The 21,193-nt window shown below is 39.0% G+C and overlaps 1 pseudogene; it reads left to right on the forward strand.

The window, feature by feature from the left end:
- Positions 1-12,913: 12,913 nt before the first annotated feature.
- On the forward strand, positions 12,914-16,847 carry LOC131399852 (NADH dehydrogenase [ubiquinone] 1 beta subcomplex subunit 11, mitochondrial-like; annotated as a pseudogene).
- Positions 16,848-21,193: the final 4,346 nt, after the last annotated feature.

The following is a 21,193-nucleotide window of genomic DNA, read 5'->3' on the forward strand; positions in this document are numbered from 1 at the left end:
ACTCAGTAGCAGGAAAAAACATCAAAAAGCAGGCTGTCAGGGTCGAGTGAAAGTTTGGAAGAACATCTCTATAATTCTGCAAGTTTGTTCCCAAGAGATTTCACAACATCCTTGGGGAAGTCTGAAAGCAAAACTTTTACCCAAAAGGTTTTAATATTCTGGCCTCCAGACTTACTCTGGACTGGGAAGTCCCAAAGTATTTTTAAATGAAATTAAAAAGAAACCTAAAAATATTTGTAATGTTTTTAAATATTCTAAATGAAAATGGGATTTAATTTTGTCGCCTGGGAACCAGGTATGTTTTCTTTTTTTCCAGGTTAATTTTGCAGTCATTTCTGTAATACATCCAACAGCCATTAATTTTCTCTTCTGAATTTTTACCTGATTTAAATTCTTAAGAAAATTATATTTTTGCACACACTGACTAATTTTGTCAGTTGTCACCGACATGAGTAAATATTTATAAAATACCAGCTGGGTAAACTGCATTAACTAAAGATATACACATATTATATTCTTGACAAAATACAGCTCAAGAGCTATCTTTAATTCAAGGGCCTACATGGTGTGTTTAAGTGCATATTGATGTCTGTTTGTTGGTTTAGTTTCTCTTAACGGAAACTCACAGTATTGAGGGAAATAACCCAATTCACAGCTTTCTATAATTTATGAAGAGTTATGTACCAAATACATTCCCTTTTCAATAATATGAGATCTGGCCCATCTTTTAATCTGTTAAATAGAAAAATATAGGATAATAATTTAGAATAGTTTCTAAAGGGATGAGAAAATGAGATTATTCAAATTTAAATATTTGTGAGACCAGTTCACCATACTAATAAGAACATCTTTGTTTAGATAGATTTAATGTTTCCAACTATTATATTTTTAAAAGTACAATCAAATTCATGAACTTTACACCCCAAATACTGTTTATAAGGCCCAAGTTTTCCCTTCTTTGATTTTATTTTATAAATAATAATCTACATTAAATGTTCTTTGTAGGTCAAAGTGCTAAGATTAAATATTTCATTTAATCTCCCTACTACACCAATAACATTCTTAAAAAAAGCTTACTACATTAAAGAAAAAAGTCACTCTAGTTCAATGGGAATATCAGCTAGAGAACTGAGTGTCAATAATAGTCATATAATATGCAGCTGAGGTGATCAAAATGTTTCAAATAGATTGATATAATATCAAATTTTCCTCTACCAACCTAAAGATGCTGGCACACAATACTTTTCTACTTCCCTGAAAAGTCCAGAAAACAAATAAAACATTGTCATGTTAGGAATTTAAAATGATATATCAAGAAAATACTGATGATGACCCATATTTCCTGAAGATACAGAAGAACTAATATTTTATGACACAGATTAGACTGGACCCCTGTGTCCATTAAAATAGCATAAAATAGGAAAGGGGTGAGTAGATAAATTGTATTTGAGTGTCAACTTCCACCTTACCTTCTGAACATTGATGGCTTATTGACTGCTGGGGTCTTTCTAGCAAGTATGAGAGCACTGACACCAGGAAATATTCCTGCCAGACAGTCTAAAAACACGGGAAGAGAAGCCCAGGACAGCCATTAGAATAAGTCTTCCTCTACATAAGGCTTACATAAGGCAAACATTTTCATCTCCTAATTGCTTCTCTGCCATCCAATGCACTTCTTGACTATCTTTTCTTAACACCAATTTTACGGCCTTACAAAATGTACATTAACATTCACATCAGATTAAGAAAAACACTGAGAGGGGCCGGCCCCGTGGCATAGCGGTTAAGTGCATGCGCTCCGCTGCTGGCGGCCTGGGGTTCGGATCCCAGGCATGCACTAATGCACCGCTTGTCAGGCCACACTGTGGCAGTGTCCCATATAAAGTGGAAGAAGATGGGCACAGATGTTAGCCCAGGGCCAGTCTTCCTCAGCAAAAAGGGGAGGATTGGCATGGATGTTAGCTCAGGGCTGATCTTCCTCACAAAAAAAAAAAAAAAAAGATAGAAAAACACAGATGAAAATATGGAGCCACGTATAGTGCATAATAGGATCAAATAAAAATGCTTTTAGATGGTTTTTGCCATTGCTTTCTTTCTTGAGCTAGGAGTTGATTGCATTTTATAATTGACTTCTGTGCTTCTATTTCCCCATTAAAACATTACCAAGTCACCAATAATTCTTCCTTTGGTTAGAAAGCCTCTCCTGCCGACACTCCTATCTAATCTTATAGTGAAAAAATGACATGTTTATGTATAAAAGCTGGTGTTCTGACTGTGTTTGATGGTTGGCAGGAACCAGAAAGGAAACACACTATCCAACAACCACATTAGTAAGAAAGCAGGCTCCTTTTGAAAGATTTATTCCTAATTCTTTGGGAGTCAGAGATCAAAATGTGATAAGAAGAAGGATTGCTTCTGACACCAGTTATGTTCTGTTCTCCTCTCTCTAAGGGCTCTCCTGTTACCTCAGCAGTCAGTTTTATGTAGATGACTCTAGCCCAACTCCTGCCCTGCCCTCCAGACCAACATTTCAGCCTAATGGCTAACACCTCCAACCTGCATGTTCAGCTAACATGTCTGGCTCCAAAATGTGTTCAAAATGGAGCCTTTCATCTCTGCCCTCCATCTACCTCCCTTTCCCCTACCTCAATAAATCTCCCTTCTCACTTTTCTATTTCCTATTTACCACCACTGCCTGTCACCCATATTTCAAGTCATGTGTGGGTCCCTCTTCCACTGCCTCCCACCTAGATTCTACATCAGCCATTCTTTTCCAAACTAAGCTCCTATTTTTGGTGTTTACTATTGTCAAAGCCTCCAGTCTCTCCTTGAATCAATTGGTCCTATCTTCCCCTTTAAGATGCATCTACCTATAGCACAGCTGTCACAGGCTATCACTAGCCCATATGGTGCTTTTGTTGAAAACAAAAAAGGCATCCCATCTTCAAGACACTTGACTTCCACCTGTCAGGAAAATTGTCATAATGTAATATACATATGATGACTAAAACATGGTCATAATATATATAGAAATATACGGAGTTACCCGGTGAATGGCATCATCTAAGATTTGCAGTGCACAATCTGCACACAACATTGTGCACCCCTTTGACCCTACCACCCCTCAACTCCACACATTAATGACCTTTCATCACCTGTGAAAACAGATCCACATCCGTTAGCCTAGTCCAGAAGACTCACTATGCTTGGCTTCAGCCTGCATCTCCAGAACTATCTCCTGGTTCTTAACTCTTCATATACCTATGCTCCACTCTAGCTGGCACACTTTCTCAGAACTGACTCACACTTGCCTATCATCTTGCCTTTAATCATCTGTCTACCTGGTAGGCTCTCTCTCCATTTTTTCACCCGTAGATATCCCATTCATTTTTCAAATGTCATTTCTCCCACAAAGCCATATCTTTTCCCCACCTCAAACAGGAAGTGAGCGTTCTGTCCTTTGAAACTCACTGTACTTTGTTTATACCCCAGTTATATATATTAGAGTTATTGGCTCATTTGATTGATTCTGTACAAAAGGGTAAACTGCTTGAAGTAGAGACTGTGTCTCATTTTATGTCTTCTTCAGGGGCAAATCCAGGGTTTTATGCAGAATAATTTTTTTTTAATTTGCTTAATTAAACTAAATCAGTAGGTCTCACTCCCAATAAAGGTGTATGAGATTTTTGTGGTTAAAAGTTTTCCTTATTCCTTAGAACCTTATCAATAAAATTTTTTTAATTTTCTATTTAATTGCCAAAAAATTAGAATTAATAATCATGTTTTCTATCTTCATATCTGCATTATATTCCATTTGCTTTATTTCTCCAATAGCTGGATAACAGTCCATTGCTTTTAGATACATAACCCATAAGACCCATAGTCACTGTTTCATTTTGCTCAACCAAGCAGGGTTAAGTATGATTCCTCCTTGTTTTGTGTTATAAAGTTGGTCTATCCCTGACTGTATAGATCTTATACGGACACTTATACGTGTGTCAAAAACTGGGCCCTGGATGTCAATTAAAGATGGTGATGATCCATGACACAAAGATACACATGCAAATGTGATTGACAATATTTATATTTTTAAAGCCCATGCTATACCATACTTCCTCCACTGACTGAGCCTAACAACTAAATTCAATTGCCCCCTGAGATGAGAGCAAAGAAAAGGTTTACATCTCCTAATAAAATCATTTTCTATGAAACTGAGAATACCTTTTCTCTTTTTATCTCAGCTCCCAGGAAGATCAGAGTTACCTGAGATTGAACTCTTATTTTCTAGGCCTCAAAATGCATATGGACCCTGACATTAAGGAAATCACAGGGTAGTAATTTTCACTCACAGGAATTTGAAGGTCGTCTGATCTACCATTCCCACTCAAATCCGAAATTCCTCTATAGCTCCTCTAACACATGGCCATCTAATCTCCACTTTAATGTGTCTAATATTAGGACGCTCACTGTTTCACAAAGGAGTCCTTTTCCCTAGGACTAATCAAATTTCAGAAAGCCTTTCCATATGATGCACTGCAATCCACCTTTTTGTCTAACTTCACATTCATTCCTACTTCTACCCTGTAGAGTTACAAATGATTTAAAAAAAAAAAAATCTCCCTTTCACACCACGTTCCCCTTTGGACATTTAATTAAAACTGCCTTGACCTTCCTTAGGTTTCAATCCTACCTCTGCTACTTGCCAGCTTTATGTGTCATGCCAGCTTTAAATGTCTTTAAAGACATTAAAGACTGTAGGAAAGTTACTCAATATCCTTAAGCCTCAATGTTTTCCTCTATAAGATGGAGAAAATAATAGAGGATCCATCTCACAGGGTTATCTTAAAGATTTCATGAGAAAAACACTTATAGAAGTGCTTAGCACATCGTCAGTACCCCCTTTGACTATTATAAAGACCTCCTTTCTCTCAAGTATTCTCTCTCAGTATTTTATATGGAAAACCCTCTTTCTCTCAGTCCATCACCATCCCTCCATTTTTGTTTCTGTTCAAATTACTCTTTCACGATGCCTTTTCCACCTGCCTGGCAAACAAAGAGAAAATGGTAGTGATGTTGGTCTAGCCCCACCTAGTTCTAGTGTCCCCTGAGAACACACTCAAGTCCCACTTGTCCCTTTGTTGAGGTCAACCTTCTCTGCAGGCTGGAGCTCAACACAGTGTTAAAGAAAACCACAATGTTGATTGGCGTTGCTCACTCCCCTCTTGAAATCTCCACTCCAGGCTCTTCATCTCAGCCTATACTTCACACTCAAAGCTGCATAATCTAGACTGTTACAGATACTCTTTCTCCCCTAGCTTCCTCCAGGCCCCAACAGAGAAACAAATAAATAAACACACATGCTCCATGTTCTCTTTTGTCAGTGCCCTTGTCTGATCAGGACAGCTAATCTGACAAAGCAGTTGTGCTGTTGAGCTAATGGGAACTAATGCTTTAATTTTTTACCCTTCCAAGTAACAAAAAAATGTTAATTTTAGACCAACTTTCGAAACTTGACACATGCTTGGAATGACTTTAAGTCTTTGATAACACTTGATTTTTCCCTGTAGGTATCTTAACAATTATTCTTACAAGTTTTTCTTAGTTCTTTAAATTTCCCTTTAATTTAGTGTCTTGTGTGTGTGTGTGAGTGTGTATATGCAGTACATTGCAGACCTCTATATCTGTCAATAAAAAGTGGTAACTTCCTTATAACGGCAATGATGGCCATCTCAGGCACTGGAGGATGCTGGTGTGAATAGGCTTCTCAATAAGAAATCTGTGACATATCCTAAATAAAGTTACCTCCCCTCAAAAGCTCACACTACCTATGGTTTAGTCCAATCCTAAAAACAAATTTATTCATGATCACACGTTATGAACATACTTATACATAAAGAGGTATTTCACAAATGCTGCTGCTGATTTTTGACAGTGAATGTTCACTGTCAACAGATGATTATCTAAAGAGTAAGACATTAACTTAAAAAGAGAGACAGAGATGGATGTCAAATGCCCCAGGGTTAGATATAGCAAGCCTCTCTTTCCTCAATATTTTCCTAATGCTTTCTTAATGTCAGACTTCAAAATGAATCATTTAGGAAACTGAAAAGACCTTTAAAATCAAATAGATTTTCAACCAAAGTCAACAAAAGCACAACTTTCCTGCGTATTTCATGCATTCCCAAAACAGGAAATAACTGAAATTCCTCTAAATGTTAGACTATTCTCTGAACAGCATCCTCTCAACCTTTTTCATTTAGAAGTTGTCCATGCTAAATAAGTGATCGTTCTTCAAAATAAATTTACTGTAATATGTTAAAATTGATTTTGCTCACATCAGTGGCTGGCTTTTCTGAGAAACATCTTCTCTTGGCTGGTTTTCTAATTTGAGAGATGTGGCAAATTTCAGGAGGCCTTCTTATAGAAATTTAAATAGAAATAAAACAAGAAAACCAATCAGTGACTCAAAGTGTTATTTCAGCTATTAAACAAGACACTTTGGGTCTTCTGTGCCACTCACCATAAGGCAACCATCTTGATCAACTCAAGTTGATTAAGTTGATAAAGACTAAGGCATCAATGAAGTTCACCTTTTCTTTTCACAAACATGCAACATTATCATTTATAAAACAAGGAGGAACATGATTATCACTCTATGTAAAAATTATGGAACAACACAGACATGTCATGAACAAAACATTAAAGAGATCTCTTTTGTGGAAATTGGGTGGGTGTGTGGGTGGGAGGCATGAGCAATAAGAATATTTATCTGGGATCAACCAGTTAACCAGTTAACTGGGCATGCAATCTTATGTCAGAAGAGATGTTTCTTAAAGTAACGAAAGCAGAAGACACTTAAGACCCAAAGGATCCCATGTTCTTAAATACTTTAATTTTTAAGGAGATTATACCACTTTTTGAATCAATACACATCCTAAGAGTGCCATTGTTTTTAAGAATATAACAGAGTTTTCTAACATATGTATTATATTACTCTCTAGTAGCGTCTCTTGACCTCAGATTCCCTTCCCTTTCCCCTTTGGGACCCATATGATGGGACTTCGCACAGTTACACTCCATCCTCATGGTCAGTCCCAAGCTGCTGAGACTTTATCTCTGACAAGGGTGCACATGTTGGCAATGACTTATTCTTCAGCTCATCTTTTTTATTTCTGACAAGTAATGTTTTAGAAAACTTCTTGGATGAGGAGTTATCAGACTTGAGTGTCATATCAACTATATCACTTATTAGCTGTTGGACTTTGGGCAAATCACTGAATCTCATACAACTTCAGCTTTCTTGAGTGTTTAATGAGAACAATACTTTGCTTATTTGCTATTCAAGAAGTATTTATTAAGGGTCTACTAAGGCCAGACATGGTCTTGGAGGCTGAAGACACTTCTTGAAACTAGACCCTGTCACTGCCCTTGAGAGGTTTATGGTTTAGAAGAGGAGACAGACATTTGAATTGGCAAGTAGAATATAGGGTGATAAGTGTCAATTAAGGGGGAGACCCGAATGACCTAAAAAATAAACATTCTTCAGCATTACTGACAAAAGAAATTCCTAGTACTGAAACTTGTAGCAAAACGGATACAAATTTGAGTCAGCTAACATAGTGTCAAAATGTATACAAGACCAAAAAGTGAATTAGAAATAGTTTGTTTATGGCTGCTAGAAGGGTATCATGTGAATGTATGGCTACATTTCAGAGTATCATTAAAAATGTATGTAAAATTTGGTGGGATGTTTATTTTCAGAAATAGGGTCTTTAGCTTTTATCAGATTCTCAAAAAGTTGATTGACCCTAAAATCTTAGGAATCAATGCTTTCAAAGGTAGATAACATTTTACAGGAGTAGTTATAAGTGAAATGCTTGGGTTCAAGTACAGATAATAGATATATACATACATACATAGACAGACATATATGTATGTGTGTATATGTATGTATATCATCTTCTGCCACTAATTTATATGTTCCACAAATTGCTGTTTCTATACTTACTACAGTAAGACTCTTTAAATATGTTAAATATCTACACTCTATGAAGTTGAAAATGCTTTTTGAGATTTGCAAGTAAACTAATATCTAGCTTCCTTTCATACAAACAAACAGAAAAAGAAAAACCAAACAAACAAAAACTTAGCTTATACAATCACTATTTCAACCAGGAAGACAAGTAAAATATTATAAATTAAATTGGCTACATATGGAGATGTCCAGCAAACTTTTCTCTTAAAAGAACATATACAAAGAAAAGGTAGATTTATTTTGTTCTATTACTGATTTGATCTTGTTCTCAAGCCATACGCTACTAGATAACAAGAGAGAAAAACATTAACTTTTCCAAGTAAAAGTATCAAATTCCTTCTAGGTAGTTATACATGCACATACACACACACATGCATACATAGGATTCATGAGGATTCCCTCATACCCTCATTCCCTCTGAATCCCTTGCATGTCAGTGTAGGCTATGAGGAACTAGGAGACTTTCCCACAATTTCATATATCTAGAAACCTCCCTCTGCTAATGCTGCATTTTGGCTCTGAATCAGGATGTGTAACCAGGGTAAATGTGTAGGGTGGCCTAAAGGTGCTCCCTGGAAAGCAGGCCACCAGCCCAGACATCTTCGCAGGTTCCCTCATATTCATCTGGATGTTACTATGGTACCCCACCTCCACATACCCACTGCCACAATATTCCCCAAGAAGGGGAAAAGCAAAGACACTGTTCCATTTCAAATCATTTATTGAAAAAAATCTTATATTATCTAAATTAAATTCTAAATATGAAAATCACAGAACCCAAACATGGTCCAACTATATGACTTTGGATAAGTCAGAACCTCCTTGAACAAGTAACATTGGAAGTTTAGGTCTTCTCATTCCAAACTAATCATTCTTTCCACACAGTGCTTCTTGCCTTCTTAATTACGTCTTTGATACTTCATGAATCAGACCACAATCCATATTTAAATAACATTGGAGTTGAATATTAGTCACATAGTGTTTTCCATGTAATACCCATACACATGATAAATTATCCATACCACAGTCAAAATGATACTTTTCAAAATACCTTTATTCATGTAGCAAACATTTCCATAGCATTTAAAATGTGCCAGGAACCATTCAAAGCAATTTACAAATATTAATTATTTGATCCTACTTCTAATCTCATGTGGCAGGGGCCATCATCATCCCACTTTACAAGTAAAAAAACAGAAGCACAGAGAAAAAAATAACTTGCCCAAAGTCGCCCAGCTGACAGGTCAAGGAGCCAAGACTCAATTGAGGCAGTCTAGTTCGATAGTCCATTCACTCAGATAATGCCACTCCCCTGCCTGAAAACATCTATTATCTTCCCATCTCATGCAGAATGAAAGTCAAACAATGCATTACTAGGTCCTGCATATCACTGCTCTACCTAAGAGGAACCAAGCAATCTCCCATCTCAGGGTCTTTGAGCTGTCCCTCCATATGGAGTACTCTTCCTCCATATACACATTCAGCTTGCTCTCTTGCCTTCCCTATTTCACACCCAGGCACTGCTCATCTTCCCTACTCCGCTTTATTTTTCTCCAGAGCGCTTATTACTTCTACATGTTTATTTATTAATATATGTATTTACTTATTTATTTATTTGCTTTTGTCTATTTCCCCCCCACTTAAGTCCCCTCCACCCCCCTATGCAAGTTCCATGAGACAAGGGCTTTGTCTTTTGTTTGCTGCTGTATCTCCAGTGGCTAGAACAGTGGCTGGCATGTAGCAGGCACTCATTTACCATCTGTTGGACAACTAAACGATGATTGAATGAATGTGTGGAAGATGCACACGTATGTGAAAAAAAAGTAGGAAATTTTGATCCTACTCTTTCTAGTCTGCTGTTTTGACCTCAGTGCTATTTGACCTAACATTTTGACTCTGCTGCTTGCTTTTTGCTTCAACAGGACCCAGACTACAAACTGATTCAAAGTCTACAGAAAATTATACTTGCAATGCAATAAGCCAATCTTGGACACAGAATAATCCTAAAATATTTGGAAAGAATTATTTACAGTTTTCTCATGATTTAGCTAAAAGTTACATACAATATTTTAAATAATTTTTAATAAATATTACTAGTAAAAATAATCAACATAACTATTCTATTCATGATAAATGTTTTATAATTTAAAAACTGACAAAAATCTATATCTTGTTGATAGAATTTATAGTCACAAGAACAGAGCAAGTAAGAATTATACATTGTACAAATAAACTATAAAAAATAAATCGACGGTAGTTAAGCTTGTACGTTTTATTTGCTTAAAAATACTTATACAGCTTTTATAAGCTTAGCACTATTCTAAGAGCTTTAAAAAAAGTAATTTATTAACTCATAGGATTAATCATAGAATTATCATAAGATATTATAAAACATCCTTTGAGTTAGATGCTAATATTATCCCTTTTTATAGATGAAAGCAGAGAAACACGCAGAAGTTAAGTAACATCCCAAGTGACACAGCAGGCAGTGGCGGAGGCAGGTTTGGAACCTGTCAATCTAGTCCTAGAGTCTGTTCTACATACTTCTCTCTTTCTACTAAATCTTTATTATTAATTAGAAAATTACAGAACCTTCACATCTTCCTATTGGAATTTATTTCTGCAAATTTTGACACAAGCAAATTGAGCTCGTTAGAAATAGCAGTCTCACAAAAGAAAATTCACAATGGCAAAAGCAAAAGTCAGTGCAATATGATATAAACAAAACAACTATGAACTAATAATTTCTGGGAATTTGCATAAAAACCAGTTGATTGCAGTAAAAATAATTTCTGAAAAATAATATGAAAATGAAAAAAATTTTAATGACAAAAGGATACTGTACAAAATAATTATCAAATAGTGAAATAGGTTTTATGGAGTTTGCTCTTCTATACCAGCTGAGATTAGTTAAATAAAGCAATGGTAACAGATGACAACCAATTTCAACCATTTCAGTGGTGTGAAGCTGGAAAGTTTGTTTTTCATTCATGCTATACATCAATCATATTTTGGCAGGGGTTTCTGCACCCATTGTCCTCTCTTGGGACTTTCGTTATCTGGAGTGTCATTGGTGGAGGTGACAAACATAATCTCTCTTATTTCATAGGCCACACCAAGTCACATGGCCATGCCTACCTTCAAGCAGATGGGGAAGTGCGATCTCCTTATACGCTCAGAAATAGAGGGGGGGCCAGCCCCGTGGCTTGGCGGTTAAGTGCGCACGCTCTGCTACTGGTGGCCCGGATTCGGATCCTGGGCGCGCACCGATGCACTGCTTGTCTGGCCATGCTGAGGCAGCGTCCCACATACAGCAACTAGCAGGATGTGCAACTACAACATACAACTATCTACTGGGGCTTTGGGGAGAAAAAGGGGAAAAAAAAGGAGGAAGATTGGCAATAGATGTTAGCTCAGGGCTGGTCTTCCTCAGCAAAAAGAGGAGGATTGGCATGGATGTTAGCTCAGGGCTGATCTTCCTCACAAAAAACAAAAAAAAAGAAAGAAAGAAATAGAGTGGAGCCCCTTATTAGTGAGCAAGTTTCCAGTCAAGATTTATCAGCATGTGGCTCCCAGATAAATACACAAAATCAATGCTCAGATTACAAGGAAGATGGAGCAGCAGGAAATGTCTATAGGGTAGGCAACCAACATTTTCTGCCACCACAAATGCTGGGAAAATAATAAACATAATAATAATAGCCAATATTCATTGAGAACTCACAAAATGCCAGGCACTGTGCTTTGCATGCATTTCTCATTTAATCCTCAAATCCACAAGGTAAGTATTTGTCTTACAGAAAAGAAAACTGAAGAAGAGAGAAGTATAATACTTTTCTGGACCTTAGAGCTAGTACCTGTTGGAGCTAGGAAAAGAACCTAAACAATCTGATCAATATCCCTTCTTAAAACTGCTCCCCTATTCTGCTTCTCTTCTGAATTGCACATGATTAAGAGTTTAGAGAACTTTATCTCTGGATACTGCAGGTTTTGCAACGGTTTTCATCAGCAGATCTTGAGTGCAAAATAGAATTTGACCCGATGGTTTAGCTATAACTGGAAAAGACAATTTCCACAAAATTTTCTCATAAAGCCTGTTGCCAAGATTGTTGAGAACAGCATGTGCTTTTCCAGATTACAGTGATAAGAAGGTCGATGTTGCTGAGAGCTGCAAGTCCTAACAAGGCAGCATGTCTCCAGGACAGGGATATTTCCGTTGGCCTCCACAAAAGTCTGTGTGTTGGTTTCTTGGGAAGGAGCTGGCTGAGACTACTGGGAAACCACACTGAAGAGATTCATGTTGTTGGAAGAGATGTCAACAGGAAATGGTCAATAGATTGCCCTAAATTCACTGTGCTTGCAGAGGGGTGCTGCTACAATAGTCTGGACATTGCCATGCTGTCCATTCACTTGAAGGCTAAAAGGTTCCTTTCATTCTAAAGGGGGGAGTAATTGAAGAAAAAAGAACTCTCTGCCTAAATAGGTTGTATTCAAATTAATCACCCACACCTGGAATTTACACTAATCATACCAAAAATAAATGTGACTATTACAGTGTCTAGTGTCAGCTGAGCTATAAATCTCTTCAACAGGTGCTTATTGTCATGGCCTTGCAGGCACTGATGATAACGGCCTCTAGCCATTGTCCCTACCACACACACACACACACACACACACACACACACACACACACACACTCCATGTCTTCCTAGTTTTTCCCCAGGTTCCTTCAAGTCCATTAGATCTCTTTCAACACTCAGCACCTCCATCAGGATCCTTTCTCTCACCTCTGGGGCACACAGGACTCTATAAAAAGGTCCTCAGAGCTATTAGCTCAGGCTATTCACCGTGCCATGGCTGGTCTGCTATTCCAGCCCCATGAGAACCAAAGGACTTCTAAAAGGCTTTCAGTCTCCCCGGTTACACCTTGGAACCCTGGGATATCAGGCACCAATTCCCTTCTGTTTGGGAGGTGGGAGTGAGGGGATACAGGGAAGGATTTGGGTCTCTCTCACTCTTACCTCATCATACATTCCATTGATTTTGGCATAAACTCCATGCCTCTTTATCTTCAGGACTTTGGTTTCTGATACCCAAAGCCAAGCTTTTGAATTTTAAAGAAACTTATCTGTCTCAAGTACTTGGCTTTCAAGACTTTTGCTTCTGCTAAAGGTTTTAAAATCATCCATTCATCAATCCAACTGAGGTCCCCTTTCTAATCTACATTTGCCCTCCCTCTGCAGGCAGTGTATAAAGAAAATTATATTGTGGGGGAAAGGTAATGGGTTCCAAGCTGCCGAGTGGAGGAGCAGGGGTCAAGAACTCTGACTAATGTATCTCAAAATATTATTTGTTGGATATGCTTTCTGGAATACTGGTTGTTTCCTCCTATTTTGAGGTTACTCTAATAAATGTAATAGCTACATTTATGTAGCATTTACTATGTGCCAGCACCTTAGACGATTTTATCCTCTCATCATCAAAAAAACACTATGAGTTGAAGCTTTTATCTCCTCTCACAGATAAGGAAAAGGAGTCTTGGATACATTTATTAACTTAGCTAAGTTCACACAGGTAGTAGATGGTGGAGCCAGGCACTATGTTAGTACCTGGGTGTACAAAGATTAATGATACAAAGATGAATAATACAAAGATGAATCACCAACTGCACATGATTAAGAGTTTAGAGAACTGGTGTATGTCTGGTGTAGACATCAGATAAATGGATCCTGATAACCCACGTGACTAGGACTTGAGATTCACACACATAGGAGAGGCATTTGTCTAAGGATTATGGAAGACATCCTAAAGAGATTAACACCTGAGTTGATTCAAGAAGGATAAGCACAAAGGTTATACACGTGAAAGGAATGGGAAAGGAGATAAAGAAAGGGTATTTCAGTCCCAAGAAATAATATCAACAAAAGCACAGAGGCAAGCTGAAATAGAATGGTTTGCTCCCTGGTTAGGACTATTTCTCCAGTTATCTACTGCTGTGTAACAAGCCACCAGAAAACTCAGTGTCTTAAAACAGCAGTTATTTTGCTTATGAACCTGCAGTTTGGACAGGGCTTTGTGGGGACACCTCATCTCTGCTCTGCCTGGCATTATCTGGGAGAGCTCCAAGGCTGGGCTAGAATCAACTGAAGGCACACTCACATGTGAGTTGATAATCGCAGTAGGCTGAGACCTTAGCTGGGTCTGTGGGCTGATAAACCTACTCCTGGCCTGTCCCTGTGGCTTGAGCTTCCTCACAACATGGTAGCTGGGTTGTAAGGGTGAGCATCCTGAGAGAGAGTAAACCAGGTGGAAGCCATACCACATTTTTTGATCTAGCCTTGTAACTCATGCAGTATCACTTCCACCACATTCTCTTTGTCAAGACAGTCACAAAATGCCACCCAATTTCAAAGAGAGGAGCAAAGCACTCAACCCTTGAGGGGGGTATGGCAGGGTTTCAGAAGAGCTTGTGGAACTGGAAATATGGTTGTGATCATTTTTTAAATATACAATCTGACACAACTCTAAACATGAAAGAACAATATAAAATACAAATAGCCATCTCCCCTAACAACGCTGTCTTTCCTGATCTCATCACACTATTAACCACATGAGATCATTAACTGACTCACTGCTTCCTAGGAGGGAGTTACCGGCCTAAAGCCAAGAAAAGAATTGAAGTCATTCACAAGGCATCAACATGACTTACCCACACAATAGGCTGGGCACAGGGATCTTCTGTCATCACTGCACAAAATGTTAGTTGTATTATCTTGGCCACATGGCAAACAACACATTCAGGAACTGTCTGCAACAAAGACTTAGCTAAAAATTGTGTCCAAATGCTTGAATTTCATTCTTGCAATTGAAAGACCATTTCAAGCCATTTGTTCCAAGCTGCCATAGATGTCTCTATTTCTCTAGGCAGTAATCTATAAGTCTTGACCAAGAATCCCTAATGATTTTGCAGAGTTATTTCAGGAAAGGTCTTACTGTTTGTAGAAACGTTCTCAGAATGGCTTGAACACTTTTAGCTTCATCTCACTTACTGGAGACAACAATCACAGCCCTATGCCATTTAATTGTAACAGTCTGATTGTAAGACGCTATTCTTTCTACGTCCTACAAGAACCCAGAGTGCAAGTGGCTCAGTATTGCATGTCATGTTAATGAAATGTGAAGTTCCTTTTTTAAGGTAACTTGGGATGAAGCTAAAAGGATTAGAGCTCTCTTATCTAGAAGAATTTAACTTTGAATTTTTAGCTTCTTAACACCTCACCCCCACCCCACCCAGCCACCCATGGGATCATCAGAGACAACAGAGTAGAGAAGCATGATTTTTACTATCTCCCATAGCGATGAGAGGAGAAACAATGGCGAGCAAATGCAGGCACTGACCTTATTACCATTGAATTTGCATTTTAGTCAGAGGAACAGAGGTTAATTAAATAGTCACACAAATATGGGATACAATTGAGAAGGAAAAAATGCTATGAAGGAAAAGCACCTATGAAAGCATATTATAAAAAAACTAACCTATGCGTGGGGAAGGCTTCTCTGAGGAAGTGACAGTTGGGCTGAAGCTGAAGAATGAGTCTGAGTTAACACGCAGTCAGGGGTGAGAAGGGGAAAGGGGTGGAGGGGGAGATCAGTCAGAGAGAACAAAATAAGCAGGGGCCTCACAGGACTGAGCGTGATGAACTTAAGGAAGTGAAAGGACAGAACACACAGCACACAGGATGACTAGAAGTGTGGGACTAGGCAACGCTGCAGGACCTTTGTCCTGAAAACAAGAAGAAGCCATTAACAAGTTGTAAACCTCTAGATTTTTAAGTTCATTCCGGTCAGGATCGTGTAATTTTCAACTAGGGAAAACCAAGTGAGAGTAGCGCAGTAGTTTCTGTGTTGACCCTACACGTCGTCTGCCATAGCTTGGTAGTCGGACACCACCGCTGCGGTCCACCTTGTTTAGCAACACATGTTCTCCTTACGTTGAACTCCTCTCCCAGCTCCTTCCACCCTCCACACTGCTGTGGAGATATCCAGCTCCTCCACGGCTGAGATCATCCGCTCGGCTGTGGCGGGAAAGCGGACGCCGGAAACAACCGTACGCCGGCGGGAGGACCCGGATGTTGAGGACGCCAAGCTCGGTGAGAAGAGCTGAGGCTGCCGTGGTCACGACAAGGAGCCCGCTGTGGACTTCTGGAACATGCAGGTCGTCGTCGTCTTTGGCTTCTTCATCGTCTTGGTCCTTGGCAGCTCCTTTGTGGCTTATCTGCCTGACCACAGGATGCAGGAGTGGGCTCGCCGGGAAGCTGAGAGGCTGGAGAAATACCGAGAGGCCAGAGGCTTCCCAGTGTGGAATTCGACTGCTTCGACCCCAGCGAGATCCAGCTGCCAGACAGGGATGAGGACTGGCCGGTTGCCCAGTGGGGCTCAGGAAGAGCCACCTTCTCCACCCTGACCCCCTCTCCTCAGGGCGCCTAATTAAAGGAACTAGGAGTCTGAAAGTTGCTTTTGTTTCATGCTTTCAGAACTTTATTAGGTGGAGTTGGGGCAAAAGAGAAAAACCCTTGAAACAGTGGCTCACCTGGTTCGGGACAACTGGAATAGAGGAGGCTTTGCTTGTGGACGTTCTCTCACTGAGGTGAAAGCATTAGCTTTGTTGTTTGTTGTTGTTTTAAGGGGAACTGATGGGCTGAACATCTCTGAGCATAAATTCAGATTATTTTTAAAATGGTCAACCAGAGGAAGGCAAGTCTTTGGGGCAAAATCAGACCAGAAGTGGAAGCCCTTGCTCTGTATGAAGGCAAACAGGTGCCAGTTTTATGTTGGGGGGAGGGGGAGTTGGGGGAAGAGGAGGAATATCCCTGCTATTTCCAGATCAAGATTTGGTGGGAAGGGAACATGAAAAATGACAAAAGGACCGGAATAAAGTAATTAACACAGAGAAGAAAACTCAAATAATGGTTTACAAGAGATCAAATAAGTTGTGGTTCTTCGTTGGTACCTGACCCCGTACACAAACAGTTAATCTTCCTACAATGACATTCTTCTGCTCAAAAACTTTTAGAGGCAAATTTAGGAGAGAGGGTAAGTTCCAAGGCTTCTCTTTGATATTTCTGGTCCTATGCTATGTGTGTCCTACACAACCACCTCCCACTCTTCCCCAAATGAATCTTCCATTTCATCTGAACTCTATATTTATTTCCACCTCCGTGCTTGTGCTCATGTCATTCCTTCTCCTTGGAATGATCTTGCTCTCTTCCTACCTCGGCCATCGTTTACTCATCCATTAGAACATCACCAGAGTCCCACATCTGTGGAACCTTCTACAGCCACTCGTTTGCATTTATTTCTCCCCCTCAGATCTTATAGCTCCTGTTACCTCTACCCTTCGTATTTGCAACTAGTCACAAGTGAATGCGCACTCTTGTGGTATTCTGTAACTATTCACATAGGTTCGCCTTGTCTCTTCCAAGGAAAACAAGTTCCTTGTCAGGAGCCGTATGTTTAATCTCTTGATTAACGTTCGAGTTCACCTGAGAATGGGCAAGTCCATTTCATAACCAACAGTGACATCTAGCGGTTGGAAAGTTGCATGGATTCTTCTGACTTTTTAATAATTGGACAAGGCATTTATAAAGAGAATGTTGTAGATTATATAATGAACCCAAATTATTCCAATTATGCTTGCTTATGAAGGGATTTCAAATGCAGATCTATGTGCTCTGCCTTCCCAGTGCCTTCTCCACCCTCCTGTGGTCCAGCGGCCCACAAACTGCTGGTGAGGGGTCCTTGCATGTGTTCCTTGCAAACCACAACTTCCCTTTCCCGTAGGAAGATCACCAGAAGCTTTCATGGCCATTATGTGATTTTGAGTTCTCTGCTTCCTGTTAAGATAGAGTTTTACGTGCATAAATATTTATTTTGGAAATAAAGTGTGTAATTTAGGAAGAAATTTGAGATGATAAATATGATACCCAGAGTAGAAACTCATTCCAAAGCCAAATGGGAAAAAAGCATTGTGGTGTAGAGGAGAGCTTGTGGACTTTGGCTTCTGAGGGACTTGGGATCAAATGCTGGGTCTTCCCATTAAAGTCATGTGGTGGTTATGACAAACTAACAACTCTGGGACTCAATTTTCTCATCCCAAATAATGAAGATGACATATTCCTTGTCAGGCTGCTTCGGGGAGGATTAAATAGAATCATGTACCATAAAATTTTGGCCCGGAGTAGGTAGTCAATAAATGATAGCTATTATTATTATTTAAACTTTACTAAAAACAATTGTCATCATGTTTCCAATTTGATATTTTAGAAAACCAAAATCTTGGTTTTTAAATTTGGGAATATGAACAACTAACTTTGATTCTGAATAAAATTACCTCATCTGTCTTGGTTTCAGATGCTTAAGCTGTAAAATAATGAGTTTGGTAAAACTACTTTAAATCTCTGAAAATGAAATAGGAACCCTAACCTACCACAGACGTCAGAATTTGAATAGTTATGAAGGGGTGAGAAGAACTAGAGCAGACTGAAATTATCTTTATAAAGACAACTTGAGAAATGACCTCTTTAACTCAAGTTATAAATTGTGAAGATAACCTGGATTTGTGGAGGGAGAAAAAAGCACTAGGAATAAATATGTAAACAAATTTATCGCAAGAAAATATTGTGAAGTACTGAGTTGCGTGGCCCCCCTGTGGGCAGAATGTGAATCACAATCACCCTTTCAAAATGTTTGTAGTTTTTTATAAACATCACCTGAGTCTTCTAAGTTTTATCTGAACCCTGAGATAAAGCAAGAGCTTGTTTCAGAACTTGATCTTTTTTGCCTTTTATTTGGAACTTGGCAAACTTTTTTCCATATAAGGAATGTTATATATGGTGGTTTATTTCCCAGTCAATCCCACAGATTAATGCCACAGCTAGGCCTCAACTATACAACCCCATTAATTGTACTAGCCCAAGTAGCGACAATTGTCACTGATATTTCTTTAGGAATGTCAAGGAATAGTAGCATTTCTGGGTTGGAAGAAATTTGAGATACCTATTCTAAATTCCAGTTGAGTATACCAAAAACACACCTTCACCCCGTTTCAGCCCTAGCAATGGAAGCAAATAATCCCCTCTCCACGTAGTCAGATGCAACTCTCTTCTCCTCCTGTTGAGTATTATAATAGAAACAGAAAGGCATGGGTTCTAATTCTCACTCTTCCATCTGTTTTAGGAGAGGGAGTAGGGAGTGGAGGTTAGTCATCCCAAAATCTCAGAGGGTTAAACAGAGGTCTGCTTTATGCTCATATTAACGACCATTGCATGTTGGCTACAGCTCTGTTCCAAGTCTTCATTCTGTGATCCAGGCTGAAGTGGTAGCCACAAATAGGGACATGCCAGTCTGGTGGCAGAGGGAAAAAACAAACTGATTGATGAGATGACTCTTAAAAGTTTCTCACAGGCCTTTTCCACTTACATTCTTCAGTCAAAGCAAGTTATAGGGCCAAGCCTGATGTCAGTAGAACAATAAATATACTCCTCTCATGGGGAAGGGCTCCAGAGAAGGGCATAGTAGGAAAGGACAGCAAATATTTTGAACAAATAATGTAGTATCTTTTGTGACCGTAAACAAATCGCTGATGGTCTCTGTCCTAAGACTCAACCCAAAAATTGGAGGTAATAATTCTCTCCAGTCTAAGCACAGGATTGCAGTAAACGTCAAATAAGACTATGATTATATTTTGTAAATGTTATTATATCCTTTCCCAGAGATTCTGTCGAGTAGGTCTCATGTGGAACCCTGCTGTCTGTATTTTTTAAAAATGCTCCAGGATTGAGTGGCATTCTAGTCAAGTTCTGATCAATGGTCTCCAAACCTGGCCACACATCTCAGAACCAAGGGAGCTTTTAGAAAATGCATACTGCTTATGCCAAAGATTCTGATTCAGTAGAACTGGGACAGAGTTCTAGATTTTGTATTTTAAAAGCTCCTCAGGAGATGTAAAACTAGGCAGGGAATCCGTGAGCTGTAGGATCCTTTTTAGCAACAAAATTCTGCAACCTATAGTTAATAACTTCCCCTTTTGTGAAGGCAGGGAGGATTTTTGTTGTATTGCTTATATAACTCTCTATTTGAAACTTTGTTATTTGTATATCAATCTAATATAAATTGAGTTGGCTGATTTTAACCAAAGAAGAATAACAGGTACTGATTTGCTCCTAAGAAAGTCATAATGAAAGTTTGCTCAGCTGGAGAAAGACATGGGTGACAGAAAAGTAAAGAGGAAAGATGCTTAAAGTGACCATGTAGTACTGAGTGCAGAAAATAACAATGATGAAGGTACCCATTTATTCTGTGATCACTGGCTCTGGCCTTAACATGTACTATTTCTTTGAAGCCTCAGGATAGCCTTATGAAATAGGAAATATTAGATGTATCTTAATCTGGGTGCCAGAAAAGTTAAGTCACACAGAAATGGTAAAGCAAGATTCACACTCAAGTCTGTCTAACTTTGAAGGATCTCAGAGATGTCAGTGTCCCCTGTGCCTTCCAGGAAATTCCATCAGAGGCCACAAATAAAGGGGGGAAAGTAGATAGTAACAAGAGTGTCAAGGAAGCAATATTTTATACTTTGTAACACCTCCCAGATGGCAACATTTCAGTGGTCTGCCCTCATTGTTGTGTCCCAGCCACCTCTGCCCCACCTGCAGACCTCCCTTTCTGCTGTTGTTGTTGTGAAGGTGACACTTGGATTGATGACCACAAATGTTGCCACACTTTATCATTTACTGTGTGCCCTCACAGCTGTCCCATTTACTATCCTCAAAAAACAGTATTCAACAAATGCAGAAGCCAAGATTGAGGTTATTTGTCTAAATCAGGGTTTCCAAACCTAAATATTATTGAGCTGGATAACTTTTGTTGCAGGGCTCTGTCCTGTGTTGCCTGATGTTTGGCAACATTTGTCAATATTACTCACTAGATGCACCACCACTCCCAACTGTAACAACCAAAAATGCTTCCAGACATTGCCAAATGTCCTCTGGGGGACAAAAACACCCCTATTCAGAACTACTGGCCTAAAGTGATGCAGCAAACAGGTAGAAAATACTCTCTGACCCACATCTTCTGGCTACAAACTAATGCACATTCCCT

Source organism: Diceros bicornis, chromosome 3 (genome assembly GCF_020826845.1).
Source record: "Diceros bicornis minor isolate mBicDic1 chromosome 3, mDicBic1.mat.cur, whole genome shotgun sequence".
In the NCBI taxonomy this organism is placed as follows: Eukaryota; Metazoa; Chordata; class Mammalia; order Perissodactyla; family Rhinocerotidae; genus Diceros; species Diceros bicornis.